The sequence below is a fragment of the Ochotona curzoniae genome, unplaced genomic scaffold (assembly GCF_017591425.1).
Source record: "Ochotona curzoniae isolate NIBS_2020 unplaced genomic scaffold, NIBS_Ocur_1.0 contig_43, whole genome shotgun sequence".
Lineage (NCBI taxonomy): Eukaryota > Metazoa > Chordata > Mammalia > Lagomorpha > Ochotonidae > Ochotona > Ochotona curzoniae.
In genome coordinates this window covers 25886302-25912125 of record NW_024466218.1, presented here as the reverse complement: position 1 = coordinate 25912125, position 25824 = coordinate 25886302, and the positions used below count along the sequence as shown (strand labels likewise).

Here is a 25824-nt window from a genome sequence, read left to right as displayed (position 1 = left end):
CTTCCCATTAAATGCCTTTCCTTCTAGAAGAGATGATATTTGAAAGAGAAAGTAATTTTGAAATTCTTAGGGCTGGAATCTTCCCTGGTCTCCTGCCCCCCAAAAATCTTTCTTTGTAAATGGAATTATTTTAATTAAAATTTGTACATAATAGAAATGTGGAACGATTGGAATTATCAGACATTACTGGTTTGAATATAAAATGGCATGATTACTTTGAATGTATGACAAACATATACCAACTCTGTGACCTAGCAATTTCACTGTTAGAAATCTACATAAGAGAAACAAGGGTTTACCAATATAAGATATAAGAACATTCTTTTTTTTTAAAGATTTATTTATTTTTATTGGAGAGGCAGATATACAGAGAGGAGAGACAGAGAGAAAGAGAGAAGATCCTCTGTCTGATGGTTCACTCCCCAGGTGACCGCAATGGCTGGAGCTGAGCTGATCCAAAGCCAAGAGCCTGGAGCCTCTTTTGGGTCTCCCATTCGGGTGCAGGGCCCCAAAGCTTTGGCCCCTCCTTGACTGTTTTCCCAGGCCACAAGCGCAGAGCTAGATGGGAGATGAGGCTGCCAGGATTAGAATTGGCGGCCAAATGGGATCCTGGCACATTTAAGGTGAGGACTTTAGCTGCTAGGTCACTGCGCTGGGCCCTTTAATTGTTTTTTGATACAGTTTATTTGGCACTGGGGTTCCCGTCCCCTTCCCCTGATTTCCCTCCCTCCCCCCTGTTCTCCCCTCCAGTTATAGGCTCTGGGATTCCCCTAACCCAACCCCTCCCCATACCCTCAAACAATCAGCTTCTTATGGCTAGTTGATTAATGAATTACACCACAAGATCCTCTTACAGAAGGTACAGGTAAGTATGAAGTGACAGAGTAAGATTCACATGCAATATTTCTACATTTGATATCATATTATCTTACATCAGGGCAGACATATGATATCTGACCTTTTGGGATTGGCTCATTTTCCTTAGCAAAATGGTCTCTAGTTTGGCCCATTTGGCCACAAAGAATAGTATTTCATTTTTTTTAATATAGAATACTTCATGAATTTGCATTTCATCCTTCGGCAGAGGCCGTGCTAACCTCTGTATCATTCCAATTTTAGTATGTGTGCTGCCGAAGTGAGCACGTTGTGTGCTTTTGAATACCGTCGCATTTACTCCTTACAACAACTCTACGAGAAGGATGCTGTTCAATCAGTCTCACTTAAAAAAAAGAGTTATTTATTTTGATTGGAAAGGAATCTTTATAGAGAGAAGGAGACACAGGATAATCTTCTGTACATTGCCTCACTCTCCAAGTGGCTACAATCCAAAGCCAGGAGCCAGGAGCTTCTTCTGGGTCTCCTACGCGGGTGCAGGGTTCCAAAGCTTTGGGCAATGCCCTACTGCTTTCCCAAGCCATAGGTAGGGAGCTGGATGGAAAGTGGAGCAATCAGGACAGGAACCGGCACCCATATGGCATCCCAGTGCATGCAAGGTGAGGAGTTAGCCACTAGGCTATTGTGCTGGGCCCAGTCTCACTTTTCAGAAAGGAGAAATTAGAGCCTAGTAAGATTGTGTAATTTACCTAAGATCTCACAGCTAAGAAATGTCAGATACAGGGCATCAATGAATTTTCTAGATTACAGATCTCATAATCATGCCACTAGGCTGCAGTGCCTCTTTCTGGACACACACACACCTATTAGCACAACCTGTTGACATGTCCTGAGGCCCTCCTTAGCCTCACCGGCTACCTAAATTGCACCTGTATTTGTGGCCTCAGGATGCTTTATTTCCTCCCAATTTTGTAGCTGGGGAGATCATTCCATAAAGAGGACCCCACCCATTTAAACAATTGGAGATGAGAAGACACTTATGTTTAGTCTGTCTTGATCACAGCAGGAGGAAACAGGACTGGAGAAGAGGTTAGTTGAGGATGGAGCTCAGATGGCCTTGAATTCATGAAGAAGTTGAGATGTAGTTTAAAAGGCAGTACAGAGAGGCTGAAGGCTTTTGAAGAGAACTGAGCTTTGGGAGATGAACCTGATAGCCAACATAGGATGGATCGCAGCTAACAGAGGGTGCAGCAGGAGGCCAAGGGAGAGGCCTCGACAGGAGTTTATGTGAGCCAGGTAAGTAGGAGGATATGAGGAACAGATGGCAGGGGGTATCTTATGAAGAAGTAGCTTTTCCCAGAGGTCCTGGCTGGGAAGGGACTAACAGCCTTTAAGATAGCCAATGGGAAAGAATTCCTTGTTCATGCTGCGCCTCATCAAATCTAGACTCTCCATCTGAGCTTTCAAAGGTTTCTTGTAAACTGATGCCACTTTTGCCCACACCCCCACCTCCGCCATTGTCTCAATGCTTCCTGATTTTTATCCTCAACTATGGGTAAGCTTGTCTTGCTGTTCCAAAGACATATTATGATGGAAAGATCTCAGGCTCTTGCCCTAATTCTTAGGATGGCCTGTGTTTCTCCATCTCTTCAAGGTAAGTTTTAAATTTCATTTCTACACACCCACAGTGCTTATCATCGTTCTTATTTACTCCTCTCTTTGGACCATTCAAGACAATTCCACTGACATGTGGTTTAACTGACTTTGGTTCCAGGAGTTCATGAGAGAATGATTGGTGGCCACCATGTCTTGCACCATATCCCAGTCTACCAGAGGGCCTTAGCTGACCTGTAATACAGGGAAAGCTTCAGCCCTGCTGCCTGTAGGACATTTATATGTAGAGAAATTCCAGAAATGAGAAATTTTGCTCTATTGAAGTTCATTTTGTCTTAAGGCCCAGTTTTCAATTCAATGCTTCTCTTTGAAGGTAGGGGTTATGAAAAGCAAGGTGTGTTGATTGGAGGTGAGGCCAGCTTCAGTGGAGAATCCCTATGAGTGTGCCTCTTTGCCATACCCTGCTCATCCTCACTCCTGCAAACTCTTGGCCACATTTGTCCTAGCAGATGTGGCTCTGGAAGAGAAAAGTCAGTGAACATTCAGATCCAAAGAGAGGACCAGACTTTACAGGTATCCCTGTGACCAAGCTACTGTGACCCTCAAGGAAACATGCTATCTCTAAGCAACATGAAATATCGCTTTGCCCTATGACTGGCAAAAACCAATGAGTGCCATCTTCTCTTAGGTATGTCTCCCACAGCAGCGATTCTGCCATAAGGCATAGGTTGGGTGCCAGCTTAGTTCTTCATGAGTAATAACACATGGTGCGTTTTACTTAGTATATATGTACATGGTGCTCATTACACACTTTAAAGACATAAGCTCCTTCAATTCTTGCAACACCAGTGAATATGATTACTACCATCAGCTGCAATTTTAATATGGGACACCTCAGACATAGAGACCTTCAGAAACTAGCCCAAGGTTACAAGGCCAGTAAGTAGAGAGGCAAAATTTAAACCCAAGCATTTTGGTTTCACAGTCTGTTCTATTAACTTCTTCTCTATGCTTTTGTTGTCATTGCTTGTATTGGGTAAGCTTTTGGCACTTCGGAATGGGGTGATATTGAGGTCACAACATCCCTGGATGGAGTAGAGTCAGGGTGCATAGGAAGAGACAAGGAAGAAGTTGGTGAAAAGGTGGCAGAAAGAGAAAAGTTGAAGGTCCCGGCTTCTGCCCTTATTTCACATATTACCCATGTGGTCTTGGCTGTGTGGTGGTGCTAACTTTTAATTGAGAAATCCTCAAAGCCAACCCTAGATATTAAAAAGTAGCAATTAGATGTTATTGTCCTTGGTAGTTCATCATCTGTGCTCAGTGACAGGAAGGAACAGATGCTGCGTGGAGATCATGCTGTCATGGACGTGGCAGAACAATTTGGGCTTGATGGATGTCACTCCCTTGCTGCTTCTCCAGGCAGACGACCTGGGACGTGGCTGGGACGTGGCAGGGACCAGGAGGTCCCTCACTGGTGCACTTTCTGGGAGGCTAGCGGCATAGGAGGGAGCCCTCTCCTGGGGATACTCTGTTGAGGATGCTTTTTGAGTAGATTTTTGGTCAAAATTAGCTTCACAGCTTTGAAAGCACAGCAATATTATCTATTAATATAATGAAACGTCACAAGCAATTGCTTCTTCGTGTTTCTTTGAAAGAAAGAGATGCTTGTTTGATGAAAACAGCTTGCAGTTACCTGTAGTCTGGCTCTGAGGGAACTGGTTAGGTGTACACACGGGAAGTCAAACCCAAGTAGCCTCCCTGGCGTAGTGTGAAGGCTGGAGGACTTCACAGATCTGCTCTGATATTTGGGATGTGAGGGTTGGTGTAATTCCTAGGAAAGAAATGGCTTCCCGTCCTGTATCACTTGAAGGGCATCTGATTCTCTCTGTACCCCATTCTTTTCCCCGTGAGGCTGAGAGAGCATTTTAAGTTCTTCCCATTGGAGCTCCGACTTAATTCACCATAACTTTAGGGGTCCCTGCCTTTAGCCCCAAAACCAGCTGGGGCCTACGTGTGGCCTATCTCGGGAGATAGAACAATAACTGAGTTGTTGCTACATTGCCTTTAGGATTATTTGATCCTGAAAGGACATCATGCAAATGGCTCCATCCAATTACACCGAAAGGCTTCTATCACATACATGATTAAATTGAGACTCACTCTAGAACTTGTAGTATTTGTAACTATGCCTGTAGTCATGTGGGAGTTGAATAACCTCAGGGTTGTTCAACAAGAACAAGAGCTTACTGGAGAAGCAAGACGATTTCATGTCAGCTCTCCAAATGACAGCTTATGCAGAGGAGGAGGCAGATCCAAGGGAAACAGGAGAGCATCCCAGTGTTGCTCTTGGCTGGTGTATCCTGCCTGCAGAAGACTTCCTGTCAATGCTATAGAAGGTCTCTGACTGGGTGTGTCCAGGGGTGCCTGCAGAACTGTAATGATTTAGCATCTTTAGAAAGGGCATGAGCAGCAAGCTAGGTTGTGTGCCTGGCAGAAATGGTCTATGTATGACCCAGAACAAACTTCCTCATGTTCTTCAGGGGACATCCAGGGCTGCTTCAGAGCTGGCTAACTTCTTGGGGCCCCCTCCTGTCTGTCCATGTATTTTAAGATGCTCATACCTCCCATACCCACTCCATCTCCTGGTAGGTCATTCCCACTTGCAGAAATGCTGCCTCCCCTATTGCCAGAGCCCATTGGGCTTACTAGGGAGGAATTGGAATTATTCATAGGGCTGGCTCACCATCTTCCTAGGCTAATTGATGACTCTTCTTTTATATAAACTTTGAACTCACTGCTTCTAGTTTTGGTGACTGTGTAGCCTCCCCAGGAATTGAATGCCTAACATGACAATCCTCCCAACTCTTTTCTTTTCATAACCCACCAGCTCTTTGGGAGCCAGAATAAGCCTTCTAAAGTTCACAGTGTAAGGGCTGTTCCTTGATTTCCCCTTGCTGAACTCATCTGTCACCACCACCTTCCATTGCTACATCTGTCTTATACAACTTGCTGCCTTATTATGCTGTTTCTTGACCTTGATTCTAACTTTCTCATGGTTTCTAGTATTGGGCATGAGAATTTGCATTTTTAGTCCTTATTATTATTTTCAAAAGATTATTTATTTGAAATAATTAGAACAACAGGGAGAGACGAATTCTCCATCTACGGGCTCATTCCTCAGGTGATGGCAAGGTGCAGGAGCTTCTTCCTGGTCTGCTAGTCTCCTGTATGAGTAGCAAGAACCCAATCACTTGTATTGTCTTCTGCTGTTTTTCCCAGGCCATTAACAGATGCTGGTGTCACAGGTTGTGGGTTTGCCTGCTCTTTCACATCATTGGCTCCACAATGCTTATGTTGGAGATGCATTATTAGTCATGGAAATTACCTGGAGGCCTTATTAAAACACAGGTGTCTGGGGATCACTCCCAGGATTTCTCTTTTGTAGGTCTAGGATGAGGCCCATGAATTTGTTTTTTTACTAGGCTCCCAGTGGGGCTGCTGCTGCTGCTGCTTAGAGACTATACTTGGAGGCTCACTGTTCCAAGTTGATTCCTTTTCGCATTGTCTATCCAATGACAATTGCTCTGCAGAGACAGCTGGGCCTTTCTAGCTGTGTCTGATCTCGGGAGATAGAACAAGTGCATACCATGCTCCTTCCAGTCTAGACTTTTGACTGCAGTTTGGTGAGGCCTTTCATGCTTCAAACGTTCCAGCTCTGTGACAGCATTTTGGACTTCCCAATAAAAACCAAGGAAGCCATAGACTTCAGAAAGTTCAGGGTTGATGGGGATAGCCACAAGAACAAAGGTCTTTATTTTTTAAGTTAAAAGCTGTTCATCTTGATGTTTCTGACTTTTATTTCACTCAGGTGGAGGAAGAAATCAAGAGACCAGCCTTGCTTTGAGGACCTGGGACTTGACTTCGCACCAGGCTTCTGTAGGAGGCCACATATACCAGGTTTGTTTCCACTGCCCGAGGGCTGCTCTTCAACTCCTCTGGAGCCCTATATATAAATAGGTATGTTTCTGGATGTTGGCTTGATGCTTGTTGTAGTCAGAAAAAAATATTTATCAGGCTGTATGAAATTAAAAATGATTTTTTTAAAGCTGCGATAAGATGCACAAAAATGTATCATCTTGACATTATTTTAAAGTGATACAGTTTAATGGTATTAAATATGTTCATGTTGTTCAAGAATTCCTACTTTTGCTCTCTGGAACTTTGTCATCATCCTCATCTGAAACCCTATGTCCTTTATCCACAGCCTCATTGCTCCCTCATTCCAGTTGTTGGTAATTTCTATTATATTTTCCAGCTTAATAATGTGACTATCTAGTTCCTTCCTGTAAGTGGAGTGTTTGTCCTTTGTTGACAGGCTTATTTCACTCAGTTTAATGTTCCTCAGTTTCCTCCATAGCATGTATCAGAGTGTCCTTCCTTTTTAAGGAAATCACACTTTTCTATGATCTGACAGCCAGATAATTCTTGATGGGAATAAAACATAAGGCACATAGCTAGAAAATTCAAGTTTTAGTAAGAGGTCTCTGTCTTCCAAGATAAACATTTAGAACAATGTCTTGTGTGTCCTTGTAGAAAAATATGCAAATATGCCTCACTTGCAGAAAGATATGGAAATGTATCTGTGTGTGCATACACACAGATGTATATTTATTTTTCACATTAAGAGGATACATTCCATAAACCCTTGCATACTTTTTGTCCTTAATTAATAGCATATCTAGGAAACACTGCCACATCAGAATCACTATATTCTATTTTATACACACACACACACACACACACACACACACACACACACACACACATTCCTTTCGATTACCTTTGATTTATAAATGAAATTCTGGGAAAATTTTTTTTTGAGTAGGAAAGGAACATTTATAGCATAAATAGAAAGAAAAACCTCCAGGTGGTAGCTGAAGACTGGGGAAAAAGTTGGAAGTAACACAACACCTGAGAAAAGTAGAACAGAGCAGAAGAAGTAGCAGGAATATCACTTGTGGTGGCAGATATGTGGGGCTTTGTAGAAAAAGGGTGAAAAGCTGCCAGAGGGTTGAACTGTGCTCAGGGTGCCCACAAGGGAGACTCTTAATGGCCATCTCTGATATTGCCCAGGCTTGGGAAGTACAGAAAAAGGGGGGTCTGCCAGGGCCACAGTTCCCTGCAGCAGGGAGGGGCTGGAATGCCGAGAATGTCCTGTGGAGAAAGAAGATGGGGAGTGGCCGTGCATTTGGAACTCACAGTGAGCACGGCTAGGCATTTAGGGGATCAGACAGATTTCATCACTGATGGATGCTTTAAAAAAAGGAAGAAGAAATAGGATTTGTAATTCAGAGAAGAGGCAGTTTGATTTTGTATAAGTCCATGCTGTTGAGGTTAGTGCCAATGTGTGTATATATACATGTTCCTGCATGATGGCGTTTTACTCTGAAAATGCAAAGAATAGTCACAGAGCTGGTTTTAGAACCTGTTTCAAATATAATGCTAGGTATTTTGCACAGAACACTGATCATCAATTGTCCTGTGTAGTAGTCCTCGTTTTTATTTGAATTGAAGGCGCTGAGGCCCTGGGGCATTATCACAGACTTAAGACTTGAGCTCCTATGCTAGAATATTATGAACTCCTTGACTATGAAGGCAATTCAAAAAGTTCCTGGAAAATGGGATTAAAAGATAAGTTTCTCTAGGTGTAATTTTTTTTTTGAAATTGTATGTATATATGAAGACTCTTCAAAAAGTTCCCTGGGAATGAGCATCATGATAAAGCTACATGTGGTTTAAACTTTTTTTATACTCCAATTTTTAAAACTTTTTTTTTATACTCCAATTTTTATACTCCAATTTTTAAAAAGATTGATTTACTTGAAAGACAGATTTACAGGGAGGGAGGGAAGGAAGGAGTGGGGGAGGTTGACCTTCCCTTCCTTCATTATCATGTTCCTCAAATGGTCTCCAAAGAGCAGGGCTGGGCCAGCTGCCCATGGACTTGGGCCATCTTCTGCTACTTTTTCCAGGCACATTAACACAGAGTTGGATCAGAAGTGAAGCAGTTGGGACTTGAATCAGTGCTCATATGGCATGCTGGCATAGTAGGTGATGGCTTAACCCACCGTACTACAACACCAGCCTCTAAATTCATCTTTTAATTCCTTCTTATAGAAACTTCTTGAAGTACTTTCGAGTGAGTAGAATATTATATAGGGACAAGACTGAACACCTACAGAAGTGTAAAGAAAATGCGTTAGTCTATGTGTGTCTAGGAAATAGTCCAATGAGTATGGGTTGAATGGACAGCTGGGAGGCTGAGAAAGCTAGCTGAGTGTCCCTACAATGCAAAAGCAAAGCCCGCTTTTGAGTAAGGAGGAGGCTTGCTTTTAAAGAGCCATTTCCTGCGTAGCAGGGATGTAGCCAGGGAGGCTGATTAGAGACTGGTGGGAGATGGGGAAGAAGCATCCGACAGGATCAGGGAGTCAAATCTGAAAAACATAAGGACAAAAATGTTGGCTAACATATGTGTAGGAAAAGGAGGCTATGGGAAAAAGAGGAAAGGGAAGAGAAGGCCCTCCGGGGATCTAACAGGGTGTGGAAGGAGGATGTTGAGACTCCAAAAATAACACCATCAAGAAAAGCAAATGTTGTTTAGTATACAGGAGAAGAGATTTGGCAGCAGAGGGAAGGTCATGGAACAAAATCTTGCCATTGGGACAAAACGCATGACTGTTGGAAAAGGGAGATGCACAGCCAGTAAGACCCATCCTCTTTATTACCAGTGAGGACCAAACCGCCCGACAGCTCTTAGTCCACACCTTCCCGCATGTGGGCAATCTCCAGGATGATGAAGGAGAGATCAATTGTTTGAAGTTCAAGAAAATTACTTCCATATGAAAATGTTAGAAGAATTATTTAAAAATAGTAAATGACGTTAGAGGGGAAACTTTGTCACCTGTTCTCAGATACAAAGAGGCACATGAATTCAAGTAACACTGACAGGATTGGCTAACTCCATGAAATTGACCCTAGAAATGGCCAAACTCCATTTGATGCTGAACTTGATCAGATGAAAGGGGTCCCTCCTCAATGACCTGCTCATATAGAAAAGGAAGTTGCAGAAACGGTTTCCATAGAGAAGATTATGGCATCAACTATTCCGACAGGAGACAATCCCTACTCCTTTTTTTTTTTTAAGCTCCGGATTTTGGCCAGATTAGAAAGGTGAGAGAAATCTATGCAGCTATATTTAGAAAGAAGGATTTAGAGCAAATACATTCCGCTCATTGAAAATTGGTAATTATCTGAAGAACTCTCCAAGGGAAGGCTGCTCATGCCGGGTCTCTCTGGAGGAGAGTTCATATGAATCTACATTTTAAAAAGTTATTTGCTCATTTGAAAAATGTATTTCATATCCACTTATTCACTCCCCAATTGTCTGGAACAGCCAGGATGGTACTAGACCAAAGCCAGGAGTTGAAAATTTAATCCAAGTTTTCTACGTAGGTAGTGGGGATCAAAGTGCCAGAAATATCACTTGCTGCCTCCCAGGGTATTCTCTAGCAGGAAGTTGGAACGGAGACAGAGTTGAAACTCAGACCTTTAAATTTAGGATGTGTTAAGTGGTGGTCTACTTGCTGAGTCAAATGCCACAAATGAACGTTGGATTTTCACGTGTGCCAAATAACATAGGCTTGCTATTTTAAAAAAAAAATTACACATTTGTAAAAGCAAAAGAAAATGAGAGATCTTCTGATTTATTCCCCAAATGTCTGCAACATAAAGATTTGGGTCAGACCTAAGCCAAGAGCCAAGATTCCATTGAGGTCTCCCATTATTACTGCCTTTCTAGCAGGGGGCAGATTAAAAGCAAAGCATTCAGAAGTTCAACTGGGACTCCCATGTGGGATGTTGACATCACGAGCGGTAGCTTGTCGTGCCCCAATCCCAGGACTGAGTTTGTTATTCTGAACCAAACTTCAACTCACCTGTATTGTTCCTCATGGTGATCATTTCTTACAAGGTCTATTTTGCAGGCAAAAAATCAACATGGTTATTCAAGGAAGAATCATGTGCTTTTAGAATTTCATATTTGGTTTGTCAAAATTCTTAGGTTTTAAACGTAAAGTTTGTTTTTTTCTTCCCTTCTGCGAGTATTATGTTACTTGGAAGTCATTCTTTGAAGGCTGGCATTGTGGTACATCTGGTGAAGCCACAACCTCAAACGACGGCATGCCAGCTCCAGTCCCATCTGCTCTGCTTCTGATCCAGCTTCCTGCTGATGATTCTGGGGAAGCAGTGGAGAACAGTCTAAGTACTTGGGACCACATTACCCATGTGCACGACGTGGATGCAGTCCAGGCTCCTGGCTTTGGCCTGGCTCAGTACTGGATATTGCTGTCATTTGGAGAGTGAGCTAGCAGATGAAAGATTTGGGTCTCTCACAAATAATCAAAATGTATCTTAAAACAAGAGAACAGCAACATTCATGAAAGATTTCCCATCTGATAGCCAGGATAATGGTTAATTTTGAGGGGACATTTATGACTGGGAGGGGTCTGAAAGGAGGTAGAAATAATCTCGATATGGGTAATGATTTCTTAAGTCAACATTTATGTAAATATCCCTCAAACTGAATACTTAAGGGTTACACAAAATATACTACAAGCGAAGTAAACAGTGCCACTCCTTAGAACATATTCCAAAAATGTAGGTAGAAGGTCACTGATATTTATAGAAAACTATACAACTTTCTTGAACAGTTAGTATTGGTTTTTTTTTACCTGTTTATCCTTCATAACCTGAGATTGTAATCCGTATTCAATTTATATCTCTTTGCCTTAAATATTTAGTTCAAATGCTTGACATGTGTTACAAACTCTTGAAGGGTATCGTCTTCCTACAAGATACTGGAGTTGATTTGCGAAGACTCAATGCTGGGAATGTTGTCATCCATGTGGTGCCTGGATGTTGTATACTGCACATCCTGGGCCAATCCTCTGCGGGAGAGGGGCACATAGAGATTTGAGTGAAGGTTGCCTGTTGGCCTTAGGTTGACCAGTGGAAGTCAGTGTAAGGATGATAGAATGTGTCCAGAAGATCTTGTCTGTCGGTATGACATAAATGGGATACAGGTGGGGCGAGGATGTTTATTTCCTGGTCTGTCTTAGTGTCTGGGAAAGGTCTGAGCAGTTAGAGCCCCTGGACCATAGCTAATGCGCTTGTTTACTCCAATTATGTGTCTCAGAATCATAGGGTAAAAGTCGCTGGAAGTATAGCCCCAGTGGCAAACCATCTTGCTTTGCAAACCTTGCAGCATGAGTTTGAACATATGCCATTTGAGCCCATACTTTAAACAAAAGGCATACACTGTTCTGCATTTCTGCTGGAAATTTGTAGTCACCAGTTGAGTAATAGCAGTATATTAAGAATTTCTTTTGGGGTGAGCATTTGGTGTGATGGATAAGATGCTGAGGGAAGACTGAATCCCAAATCAAGTGTCTGGGTTTGGGTCCTGGTTCTACTTCCAATGTGAGCCTCCTGCTAATAAATACCCTGTAACGTAGCAGGGATGGCTCAAGGACTTGGATCTCTGCCATCCACGAAGGATACTTGGATTTAGTTATTGGCTTCTAGTTTTGATCTGGTCCAGTCGATCTATTGCAGGCATTTTGGGTGAACCAGCAGAGGGAAGACTTTTATCTCTAACACAAATAAAAATTAAAAAAAAATTCTTTTCATCTCATTTCAATTTGTCTTTAGAAGAACCTATAATTGATGATTTGCCCAAGGTCATATGGTTAATAGATGGTAGAGTTGGGTTTTTCTGTATCTAGTCTTCAGTTATTTTTATTTGAAAGACAAGTTACCAGAGAGGGAAGACAGAGAAAGATCTACCACCTGCAGATTCATTTCCAAATGGCAGCCATGGCTGGAGCAGAGCTGATCCGAAGCCAGGAGTCAGGAGCTTCTCCTGGGTGGGTACGGAGGCCCATGGACTTGAGCCATTCTCTGCTCTTTTCCCAGTCCATAAGTAGGGAGATAGGTTGGAAGTGTTTGTTTTATTGACATTTACTTAGACATCTGAGCAGCCAGTGAAGAAGCTGAGTAAAATCAGAAATATGCAAAGAATGGGTTTTCATCAGGCAGTGGATATTCAGAACAGGAAAATATTATACAGCTATTAGGAAACATAATGTGATACTTTGTACATAGAAAATGCTCAGTAATTGGTACCATCTAATACTACTAATTCTTCATGATTTTTCACCTGCAATCTCATCTAACAAATTAGATGTCATTCCTGATTTATAAGTGAGGTTTAGAGAAGTTAAATGATTTTTTTTTTCATGTTCACATTGCCAGTTGACATTGGAACTAAAACCTTTCCAGTCATTTAGGAAGACTGAGACCCAGAAGTCATTTGGAGACAATGTAGCTTTCTCTTTTCTCTTTTTCCATATGAAGAAACTAGCCAAAAAGGAAGAAGGAGTTTTGCTAAAACTTTATAACAAATTTGTAGTAGTGTCTGAATTCAAACTCAGTGCTCAATAAATACAGCTTTTCCTGTTCCCACATATTTCATAGCAAATGGTTTCACACACCATTTGATTTAATTTCCTCTTCTGTAAACACCATGCCCCAACAATGGGCTGACAAGGTTTTGTGTGTACAGCTTTGCTTCCTTTCGGAAGCCTTCCTGTCCCCATTCCATGTTGTCCTACAAGGCTGCCAGTCATAGCAGGGCACACCTGTCTGCATAGATAGCATTGGCAGGGCATATTCTAGCAGAAAATGCATTTTCTTCTTTTCCATGATAGCTGTTAATGTGGGATTCAACTACTAGTCTGAATTGTGACAACTTCAACTAGAAATGTGAAGAATGTGTCAGCAGGTCAGGAGGTGAAACGCAAGCTGGCAGTAGGGCACTTGCTCTTCTTTCTTTGCCTTTCCTGACGACCTCAATTGCTTTGACTTGTGCCAGAAAAGGTGAGGACAATCACTTGAATATTTCCTTTATGTACCCCTTTGGAATATGATGGTACTTAAAAAAATTGTAGAAAATGGAATGAAAAGATACTTCTATTTTGGTGTAAGTAGTTTTGAGATCCATGCATAGTTTTTTCATAATATACATTTTCATTGAATTTCCTAAAGGCCTCATATGTACACTGATTAAAAAATATTCTTGCACCAAAAATAAATGCCATTTATCTTCATTTTCTATGAACTTTTCAAGGTATTTTATCAGATCATATAGTTGAGGTTGAGAGTTGTGGAAGTTCTAATAAAAACACAAGCACCCATGTGTTCTGTGAGTTGTAACATTTGTACCAGTTGTTTTCCTCAGTGCTTGAATACTATCATGCTACAAAGTAAAGTGAAGATGCCCTTTAGAGCTAGAAGGAGATAGAAGAATCAGATCCGGAGATGCATTCCACACAGATTTGAAAAGGCCAAGGCTTTAATTCAAACAAGCCAAACTACAATTGTCCATGTGGAGGAGCCTTTGGAAGTTAAGCCACCTCTGTGGACCCACAGTGGTCTGGGAAGCAGCTAAGAATTGAAACTGAGAGCCAGGACTCCTTATGATAATGGGTGAGCATGCTACAGGACCCAGATGGGAGTCCAGGTTGTGCTGCTCCCTCTCTGAAGAGTGTTTCACTGAGGGAGAGACGAAGAGTTTGGAAGGCACGTCCTTTTGTGTAGTCAAATTTATGCTGTTGGAGCTGCAGTGCCAGTTTAGTTACTCAGACCCCTGGTGGAGAGGGGCCCAAGCATGTGGTGGTTTCTGCAAAATTATTCTGAGATCATCAGCAGCAAATGATGGCATGGAGGACGAGGAGGTGGAGAAGGAGGAGGGGAAATTAGTGGCCTCATCACAGGCAGCACCACTTCCCCCCTGCTGGGAAATGGGTTGCCTTGGAGGGCCTGAGACCCAAATAGACCTCATCAATGACTCAGAGCTCTCCTTGGCCTTGCTGTGACAGCTTAATTCGTCTCCTGCAGGGTCGGTGCCCAGCCCTCTCTGAGTGTGAGTTACGCCCAGTAATAGATGGCATCCAAAGCCCCCTGTAACGTCCACTCTGACTTGCCAAGGAACCCATGGTGATCGCCTCCCCCGGCTGTCCTTTTTCTCTTCTTTCCTCATGTTGTTTTCCAAACTATAAAATTGAGCTTTCCCCAAATTCGAATGTTGAAATCCTAACCTCCAGTACATCAGTGTTTATTTGACGATGGGGACTTCAAAGAGGTTATTTAGTTTCAATGAGGTCACTGGGGTGAGTGCCTAGTGTCCTTGATGTACAGATTACATGCAGGCACAGGGTACAAGATGGCCATCTACCTGCAAGGGATCTTGGACAAAACATACCTGGCTGACACCTTGATCATGAGATCTTCCAAACTCCTGTGTCACAAGATAGTAAATTTCTGTCATGGAGATTTCCTAGGCAGTGACATTTTGTTATAGTAGCCCTAGTGAACTGTTAGTAGACCAGGATAGTCTGTTATGTCATCCCCTCCATGCTGACTGTGGCCTTGGAGTGGGCCATACCCTAGAGAAATGAATGGCAGACACAGAAACCTGTAGGCATGTAGCATCCTTTGGCACGGCTGCTCTCCACTTGGAGCCTATAGATTTTCAAGTGCCAGGCGACAACATTATTATTTTTTTCACATTAAAAACGTCAAGCTGATCAAAGAAACAAACACTTTTAATGAAACATATGTGGGACACTTAGAAGGAGAAGATTTATAATGTGTCTGCTGTGAAACCAGAAGGCTTATGGAAAGTGTGAAGTAGGAGGAGAAAGATAACGGGCTCTGATGCCAGAGGAGACATGGCCTAAAATATTAAACAGAAGGAAAAATAATTCCCTTCCATAAAATCACAATTCATTTCCGTATCTCACATAAATCACTAATATGCACATTGGACGTTTTCATCGAACTGCACTCTGTTCTTTCCACACCCAATGCAATAATGTGTACTTTGATCTTGGGGAAGGAAATTAAACTCAGACATGGAGATATAAAATTGTCACGATTGCTTACAAACCAACCTTTACACATGACCCCACCCCATGTAAAGATTGTGAAGAGTAATAAAAATGTGTATGTGTTTGTCTAGCTTTCAAAACTAGGCAGTATTTTAACTTGCTTTTGTGATTTTGGATCTAAAATAAAATCTCGCAAAAACATGGATGTGAATGTGTGAAATGATAATGAATGCCTTCACATTGAGATGGCTGGTGCCACCAACACAGCATTTAGGCAATCATACATTTCAAATGGCATGGGAGATGGTTTTTAATATTTTGACTGGATATTAAGTTAATCTTTGTTTTTGCAGCAGAAGGCTGCAAACTATGTGTGGGCTTGTGTGTTGGTTTTTTAGGGAGAATAATGCATTTATTGTCTGTGGCATACCAACTATGGCCAATGTATTACTTATCTCTTGATATTTACAAAATCTCTTACCTTAAAGTCAGTTTGGAAATATTCAAAAGCCTGTTATCTGTATTTTCGCAAATTTATATATTTTTTGTTTTCCTATCCAGTTGGTGGTTCCAAACCCTGGCAGGACATGGCAGTGCCCAAAGCTGGACAGGCTCCTCCGACTGGCTCCCCTGTCATGTCTCACATCCATCGGGTGTGGGTCCTCGGGAAGGGCATCTATGACCACCTCCACAAAGACAGTCTTTGTTTCCTTCTAAAAGGACTGAGGTCCCAACAAGGAGGGTCCTGAGCGTGGATCAAGAGATAAAGTGAGCATGAGTCGCGTGGAGATAAGAATGGAGGCAGCTCCTTTTCCCACATTGGCTTGACACAGACATGCTGTCTGGTTCCCCCCACCTCTAAACCACCCTTGTCCACCTGTGAGTGCAGTGCCCGGTCTGTGGGAGCCCCAAGAAGTCATTCCTCCATTGTTAAATGTGCCCTAGGCTCTCCCACTTTGACAGATCCCCAGACTAAATTTCTCAGGCAGTCTGCAGCAGTGGACATACCTGGGGACCGGGATGGCATTTTATAACCCAGCAGCCCTGCCTTCTTTGTATACCACCCCCTTTTCTAACAGAATAGGCAAGTATGCTGGTACACTGGTGTGGTTAACCCAGATATGGCATTAACCTGGCCCAGAATGCTTGCCAGCTATTGGCTGCTTTTCTTCTAAATTTTAACACTTGCCTAAGTACAAGGCAACTTAGGCACTTGCCTGCAGCTGGGGAGAATCTTCCGTTATTGAAAAAATGTTTTTTGTTTGAGAGTAGAGGAAACACACATCTTCATCTTCTAGTACACTCCCCAAATGTTCGTAACAGCCAGGGTGGGACCAGGTTCAAGAGGTTCATCTGGTTCTTCCACACAGGCAGCAGGTTCCCAAATGCTTGGGTCATTGTCTGCTGCTGTTTCCAGGCCATTGTGAAGAAGGTGGGTTGGAGGTGGAGCAGCCGGGACATGAACCAGTGCTCATGTGGGATACCAGGGTGGCAAGTGGTGGCTTTGTCCACTGTGCTACAGTGCCAGTTCCCAGAACTATATGAGTGAGTTGCCTGCTTCACTTTATACCTTCCTACTTTCTTGAAACTGGGAGGACTTTCTATTGCCCAACTTCTGGCTACATATAGTTAAAATTCTCTAGTATTGTCACCTCACTTTAATTATTGGTGCTGTAGGGTAAGTTCATGTGATATCATCTGGAGGACGGCTCAGAGACGTCTCTGTAGACATGGCCTGTGATTTCTGCCGGGTTTAAGTACCAGCTCCTCCATTTCTGATGCATCTTCTTTTTGAGGCACAATGTGGGAGACAGCAGGTGATGGATCTAATACTTGTGTCCCTGCCACCCACATGGGTGACCTGCATTGAAATTCCACTTCCTGGTTTTGGGCTGATCCATCTCTGGCTGTTGTATTTGGATAGTGAAGCAGAAATCGCAAGATTTCTTTTGCTGTCTTTTAGTAAATATTGTAAAAAGTTGGAGCTTTTTGCTTGAGGACCACAGTGGTCTGGTAGGGATGTGCTGATTCATGGAGTGAGCAGACGAAATCTCTACATTTGAGAGACTCCCAGCTCTTGCCCTACTTGTGTCTACACTTAGCTAATCAAAACTTGCTTTCCTTATAATAAAGTTGTAATTCTTGGAGCTGGTGTTGCAGAGTAGATTAAGCTTCTGCCTGCAATGCCAGCATTTCATGTGTATGCCAGTTCAAGTTCTGGCTACTCTGTTACTGATCTAATGCTCTGATGATATGTAATGGAAACCAGTGGAAATTGGCCCAAGTCCTTGGATTCCTACACAGATGGAAGACTTTGACAGAGTTCTGGGCTCCTGGTTTCCATGTAATGCAGCCTTGGTCATTGCAATCATTTAGGGAGTGAACCAGCAGACACAAGACACACACACTCTCTCTTTGTATGTATGTTCCTCTCTTTTTAAAGCTTAAAAAGGAAATTATTGATTCATGTCCCGGAAGCTCTACTTCCCTTCCAGTTCCCTGCATGGGAGGCCTGGGAAAGCAGAGGAGGATGGCCCAAAGCCTTGGGATCCTGCCCCTGCATGGGAGACCTGGAAGACGTCCTGGTTTCAGATTGGCTCAGTTCCGGCTGTTGCAGCTACCTGGGGGAATAAACCAGCAGATCGAAGATCTTTTTTTTTTTTTTTGTCTCTCCTCTTCTCTGTTTATCTGCCTTTCCAATAAATAATAGATCTTTAAAAACTGAAATTATAAGTGTAATGCATTCTTGAGTTCTATCATTCCTACAAATTGTTGAATGTAAATGGAGCCATGCAAACTTCTTAGGTTTATAGCCAGGTGGTGTGGCGTGCAGGTGGACTGGGTATATGTGAACTTGTGGCTGGTGTAAGAAGTGAGCATAATCTTTCTGGAACTCCAGAAAGAATCATTATGTCCTCCAAGATAGAATCACAGCTGCAGACAAGCGAGATCCCATGGCAGATACACATATCACTAATGAAATGGTATTAAGTCTGAAACCAACTCAGGCAATATGCTTTTAAGTGTGATCAGCCACTACAGGGCCTTGTAATTGTTTCTGTAGCTCCCTCTTGGCTGCAACATTTCTCACACCGCTATTGCCCAATTTGGGTGTCCTGCTATCTGGCACAGTGTTTGAGACATTCTGGAACATTTCAAAAAGTTCATGGGAAAATGAAACGATACAATTATCTTGGTGCAACATTGGTGGAAATTAGGGCAAATGAGGAATCCTCAAAACTTTTATGGAAAATTCATATTATGAAAAAAACCTCGTGGTTTACAATAATAATATGAAAAAACCAACAAAGTACATCTTTTAATCTCACTTTCTGTGAACTCTCTAAGTTCTGCTTGTTGGAGGTAAAATGGAGTTATTTGTGGATCCGTGTATGTTCTGTCTGGAGAGTATTCCATGCATACCTGAGGCAAATGAATATTCTGCTATTATGTGGTGTGTTCTGTGACTATTTATGTGTCTTAGGACCAGTTGGTCTGCAGTGTATTCCAGCTTTTCTTCCCTTAGTAATTTCTTGACTGTACTATCCTTTCTTGCAAGAGGGATTTTTGTCCCCTATTATCTAGGGTTGATGTCTACCTTCAGATACTTCAGTATTTATCTTACAGATTTTGTGATATGTTAGATTCATAAATATTAAAATTGCTTTATCTTCTTGATGAATGCATACTTATTATATCATGTCTTTTTGGCTTAGCAGCCTCTGCTTCCTTTTGGTTATTTTATGGAACATCTTTCTTTCAACCCACAGGAGTCCTTACCTCTAAAGGGAAAATATTCATAAAAGATTTATTTTATTTTTATTGGAAAGTCAGATATACAGAGAGACAGAAAGGAAGATCTTCTGTCTTTTGACTCACTTTCCAAGCAGCTGTAATGGCCAGAGCTGTGCTGATTTGAAGCCAGGAGCCCAGAGCCTCTTCCGGGTCTCCCACATGGGTGTAGGGTCTCAAGCCTTTGGGCTGTCCTCGACTGCTTTCTCAGGTCACAAGAAGGGGGCTGGATGGGAAAGCAAGGCCGTGAAATTAGAACTGGTGCCCACATGGGATTCCAGCATGTTCAAGAAGCGAACTTTAGCTACTAGGCTACCACACCAGGCCTTAAAGGAAATTTCTAAAAGATATAATGCATTTGTATCATCTTGAGTATTTTCTTAGAATGTCATTTTTTAACTTGAGAAAGGTAATCCAGAAAATTAAGGTAATTTTTCAAAGTAGCAAACAGTGATAAAGTAATTTCTTAAAGACACTTGAAACCTCTGAGTTCTAAAATACGGGTGAAGGGGAAGAGTGGGAAGGACATCCTTGGAAGACAGAACAGCATGAGCGAAGGCCCACAGGCAAGAACGGCGTGTGTGTGTGTGTGTTGTACTAACAGACACTTTGGCATTTTAGAGAGTAATTAGTTTAGGACATGCAACTGTAGGGATGTATAGAACCCAGATCGGAGTGGGCCTTGAATGCTACGCCACATAGCCTAGATTTTTTTCTGTGGATGGTTGGGAGCACCTCAAATTAAGAGACAAGCTCAGGTACGCATTTGATAGCTTTCCCTGTATTGCACTATGGAGAATGAAACCAGGGAGTGTAAGATTCGAGAGAGGCATTTGATTAGGAGCACCTGTAACAACAGGCAGAGTGATGATGCGATCTTGAAATAGGGCTGAGACCGTATCTTCTTTCAAGATTTCCTGATCACAAGGCAGGGTGTAAGCACCGAGGATCACCCATTTTATAGCACTAAAGAGAAAGAGAAAGACAATACCAGACTGCAAAGCAGGAAACTCACATGCATACTAAATGCAAAGATACCTCTTCAGATTTTGTATTATCAAATGTCAGGCAGGTTTTCAAGGTTGGATTTCTTTTTTTCCTTTCTTGGTTGATGCTAACTCGGTTGTGTTTTTCACAGGATTAGTGCACTATAGTACTGTCACCAGCTGGGATCTGGTTGTGGTGCCAGCTGAGTAGGCTGACAGGTCATCATCGTGGAGCTAACTTTGTTGACATCCATGATGTAAGACTTCCTGGTGGTGAAAATAACTAAAATCCTATCTTTTAATCTTTTTAATAGAGAAATATACAGGATATTCACACTGCCTACAGCCTCCCTCTGTGTCACACTGTGTAACAGAATCCCAAAGCTGCTCGTTCCCATCCAGCTTGCATGTAACACTCGTTAGTCGACCTTTTCTCATTTCTCCCTATCTACTTCCCAGTCTCCACTTAACCACCATTGCAGGTTGTAGGCTTGACTTATGAGAACGCCTTTCTTCTCCTTGTCCTCCATACTTCATATATGTGTGTGATTATGTGATACTTGTCCTGCTGTGCTTGGCTTATTTCACTAACCATTGTGACCTCCAGTCATCATTATTATGTTCCAAATGGCCAAGATTTTACCTCCCCCACCTCATTTTTTTTTTTTATAGCTGAGTAGTACTCTATTGTATATATAAACCGTGTTTTCTTTGTCTATTCATTGGTAAATGGAACTTAGATTGTTCCCATTTCTAATCAACTGTGAATAAATAGTGTTGGAATAACATGAGAGACATGAGGGTGAAGTCGTCTCTTCGACAAAACGACCTAATTTCCCTTGGACATATGCCCTGTGGTGCAATGGCTGGGTCATACTGTGGCTCTGTCTGCTGTTTTTGAGGAAGCTCCACGCTGTTTCACAATGTCTCTGTGCTAACTTAAATCCCAACAAACACCTTTTCTTTTCTCCACATCCTCGTCAGTATTTTTTGTCTTTTGTCTTTTCAACAATAGTCACTCTAACTGGAATGAGATATCATGTCACTCTAGCTATCCTTTTCATTTTTCTAATGGTTAGTGATACTGAATATTTTTCTGTACTCCAGTTGCTCATTTGCATGCTTTCCTTTGAGAAATGCCTGTTTATGTCTATTGTCTATTTTCTGATTCAGTTACTATTATTTGCTGTTGAGTCCCTAATACATTCTGATTATTAGCTCCTTGAGAGATATATGGTTTATAGATACTTTCATTTATTCTGTGGGTTGTCTCTTCACTTAGTTAATTGTTTCCTTTGCTGTGTTAAAGCTTTTTCAGTTTGAGAAATTTCCGTATGACTATTTTTGTTTTATTTCTTGTACTTACAGGATTGGATGCAAAAAACAAACAACAACAAACAACAAAAACCAACTCCTTGCCCATTCTATTGTCCTGCAAATGTTTCTCCTATATATTTTTTAGTAGTTTCAGTTTCCAGTCTTATATTGAAATATTTGATCTGTTTTATTTTTTGTAAATGGGGAGAAACAGGTCCTGCCTTTACCTTTCAGCATGTGTCTCTCCAGTTCCCCAGGACAACTTATCTAAAATTTTTGGGTGTTCACCCGCTATTCACAAAGGGTGTTCTTAGCATGGTTGTCAGAGACCATTGGTTGTGGATACTTTGAGGATCTCTGTTCTGTTGCATTGATCCATGAATCTGTTTTTATGACAATACCATGCTTTTCAGTTACTGTAGCTTTGTAATGTATTTTACAATCATGTACTGCGTCTTGCCCTGTAATCTTTTGTAGATATTTCATAGTTATTGAGTTCTTTTGGATTGTGATGCAAATGTAGTAATAGGTTTTTAAGAAAACATTTCATTTTTATTCAAAAGGAAGATTTAAAGAGAGAAGGAGAGACAGAGGGCAAGATCATCCACCCACTGGTTCATACCCCAAATGGCCAAAATGGTGAGAGCTGAGCTATTCCAAAGACAGGAGCCAGGAACTTCTTCAGGTCTTCCATGTGGGTGCCAAAGCTTTAGTCATCCTCCACAGCTTTTCCATGTCATAGGTAGGGAACTGGATGGGAAGCGGAGCAGGCAGGACATGAACCAGTGTCCATATGGGACCCTGGAGCTTGAAAGGGAAGGATTAGCCAGTTGAGCCATAGTGCCAGACTTTTTTTTTTTTTCCCATAAAAATGTCATTAGAATTTTGATGTGAATTACTTTGAACCTGTAAATCACTTTAAGAAATTATACATTTCTTATGCATGTTATTTTATTTTATGGTGCTTTCCAACGTGTGTGATTTTGGGCATCTCTGTTGTGCATTGTGGCCTGGTTGGCTGTTGATCTCCATTTTAGCTCTGACTTTCTTGATGTGAAGGTGATTGGCAATCCATGCAAGGCGTGGTATAAGTATAGAGCACCTTTTATAGTTAACTTTTTATAATCATCCCTCTACACAGTACTTCTCCAAGTCTCAAATTAGTTTATTCAGTCAGTAAAAACTGTGTTGATAGCTCTCTGGTATAACAGTAAAAAGTCAAGCTCTGGAAGTTAACCTGAGTTTTAATTCTAGCTCTTGTTCTTTAAGAAGGAATTGGTTGAATGTAACTGATGCCTGCCTGTAAAGGATTTAGAGTGAGCATGCGTTATCTGAACACAAACATCAGCAGGAAGCTTGGTATTGGAGACTCCAGGATCGGTTTGATGAGAGCAGATTAGTTCTCTGGGACTTTTCCTTAGTTTGAGGTGATGCATTTGTTCAACTGCTTTTTTCTTTTTCCAAGACAAAAATCTTTTTCTAAAAGACATCTACACAAATCTCAGATTCCATTGGCTAGAACTGCGCGCTATGTTTTTACTGGGAAAATTGGCAAGGGGAGGTCAGTCCTTCCCAAAATGGAGGAGAAGGAGTGGGTGGCTTTTGAGTAGCAACCCAAGGTATATTGGACACATGTCAGAGGGTGAGGAAAATCAATCAAATGGATTTAGTTATTTGTGTAAGTTATTGTGTAAGATGCTTTTTTGGGGGCATTACATGCCAGACATTGTTTAATATCAACTTGTTTGCTCATAACTCTATAGGGGGGTCCAGTGTGGTAGCCTAGTGACTAAAGTCCTTGTTTTGCATGCACTGAAATCACATATGGGCGCTGGTTCCTATACTAGATGCTCCACTTTCCATCCAATTCCCTGTATGTGGCCTGGGAAAGCAGTCAAGGATGGCCCAAAATCTTGGAATCCTGCACCCACGTGGGAGACTCAAAGTTCCTGGCTCCTGGTTTCAGATCAGCTCAGCTCTGGACATTGTGGCCACTTGGGGAGTGTACCAGTGGGTGGAAGGTCTTTTTGTGTGTTTCTCCTCTCTGTAAATATTTGACTTTCCAACAACAACAACAAAAAAACTCTGTAGGGAGGGATTGTTGGGTCCCTATGTTACGGATGAGAAAACAGCATTGAGAGATTAAGATAGTTAAGGACTCATGGAATGTAGATGGTAGAGGCAGAATTTAACTGGGGCTCCAGAGCCCACGTCCCCAGCCCTGCATCCCAGGGTCTTCAGAAGTCTGTACTAAAGCCTTTGTGTGTCCCTGGGAATTCTGCTTTCTCCTCCTTCCCCTGCCTCTGCCCTGGTAGCACATGGATGCTGGCTGGGTTGGGTAGTGCAGAACAGGCTGTTTCATATGCCCTGCCTCTCCTTCCCAGTTCAGTTTCCAGTGTTCCCTTGTCCTGCTCTGATGGACTCTTTTTAGTATTCAATAGTCTTATGAAATCAACATGGGGACTTCAAAAAGTTCATGGAAAACAGCTTTAAAATGCTTATTTCCATGCAGAGCTGTTCTTTCACAATGCACATTTTCTCTTGAATGTTTTGAAAATTACTCATATTTCAAAATTTTCTTCTCTAATTTTTGGTTTTCACATATATTTGAGAGGCAGGACTTTGGTATAGTTGCTGAGATGCCCTTTGAGACACATGTATCTTATACTGGAGTCTTTGGGTTCAAATTCTGACTCTCCTCTCCATTCTATCTTTCTGCTCATGTGCATCCTGAGAGAGAGAAGGTGGTAGCAGAGCAGTTGGTTCTCTGCTACCCAGTTGGGGATGCGAACTGTTTTTGGCTCCTGGCTTTGGTATAGCCCTGCCCTGGCTATTGTGGCATTAGGGCAGTGCATAAGCAGGTGGAAGTAGTTTATTCATCTCCCTTTAAATATAAAGGGTTTTAAAAGATGTGCATGGAAAAGGGTTCTTTTTTCCCCCACTCCTGATATTTGAAGGGCCAGACCAATGAAGGATATTATCTGTTTCAAGAATAGGTTGAAATGTCACTGAGGAGATGAACAAGTTTTCACTGAACATTCTCTTGCCTGGAAAGAAGCAACTTGGGGTACAGCAAGAAACCCACTGTGACACTACCTCAGGTGAGATCGTGTGAGAGTATGCTGGGTATGTTGTTTAGTAGGCAGACTTGGCTCGTACTCAAGAAGCGTGGGCCTGGTAATGACCGCTGCTGCAGCAGTCACACAATGACAGGGAGGAGGCTGGCTGGCTGGTTTTGGAGAGTCCCCTTTTCTGAGGACTTGGAGGAAGTGAGCCAAGCACTTGTGACACAAACCAGTCACTCAGGAAGGAACAGGAAAAGACTATCACACATTTCTTAGCTTGGAACACTAAAAACAAAAACAAGGTCCTGCTTCCACACAATGGAAGAAAAGGGACCTCTGGACAGCGAGGAAGCAACAGCTCACTAGAGCTTCAGCTGCAGAGGCCAGGAAAACATCCTTGCAAGTCCCAGGATCAACCAAGAAAAACAAATGAGTTCATCGAGCCCCAAGTGAGGGCAAACAGAGAAGCATTAGCCAGCTCACTTAAAAATTAAGAAGTGCATTTCTCATCTTCCTGCAGCAGAATGTTCCAGAACAGATCCTTATAGTGCAGTACTGGCCCCCTGAAGCAGGGGTTTCCTGTAGAGACGGAGCAGCTGCACCTTTGATGACTCCTTGGATATTAGCACAACACTGGCTAAATATAGATGAGCAGCAACAAGTCATAAATAAGGGAACAGGAGTGGGAAACACAATTCAAAGGTGAGTGGGCAGAAACAAAGGCCTCTTCTTCTGCCAAGACAATTAGCATGTGCTGCACAGAAGCATTAATGACTGAGTCATTTCAAAATGCTAATGCCAAATAAGTAGAAAAGTCTCATGCAGGAGACTGTCACATATTGAGGTGCTGGAAACTGACTACTTCATGGTGTCATTTCCATCACTCTACCCCATGGAGTGGAAAGAAAGCATGGCATTGGCAGGAATTCTGAGGCTGTTTTCATAGCCAGGTGGCAAAGAGCTGCTCAGGTTGCCAGTCTTGTGTTTTACTTACATCCTTGCACTGGTGAATTTTCCTTTACTGTAATGGTAGTAGTAAGAATACTTATCTCGGGGCCAGCATTGTGACATAGTTAAGTTAATGCAGCATACAACGTGGGTGCCAGTTAGAATCCCAGCTCTTTCACTCCCCATTCTGCTCCCTGCTAATAAACCCTGCAAAATGTCAGAGGGGGACCAAATGTTTGGGCCACTGAACTAACATGGGGG

At 42.2% G+C, this 25824-nt stretch overlaps 1 non-coding gene across 1 annotated transcript; it reads right to left on the bottom strand.

Moving 5' to 3' along the window:
• Window positions 1–1039: 1039 nt before the first annotated feature.
• On the bottom strand, window positions 1040–1143 carry LOC121159785. Its single transcript, XR_005884438.1, has one exon. It is a non-coding gene; the product is annotated as a U6 spliceosomal RNA (small nuclear RNA).
• Between the last annotated feature and the right edge of the window lie 24681 nt (window positions 1144–25824).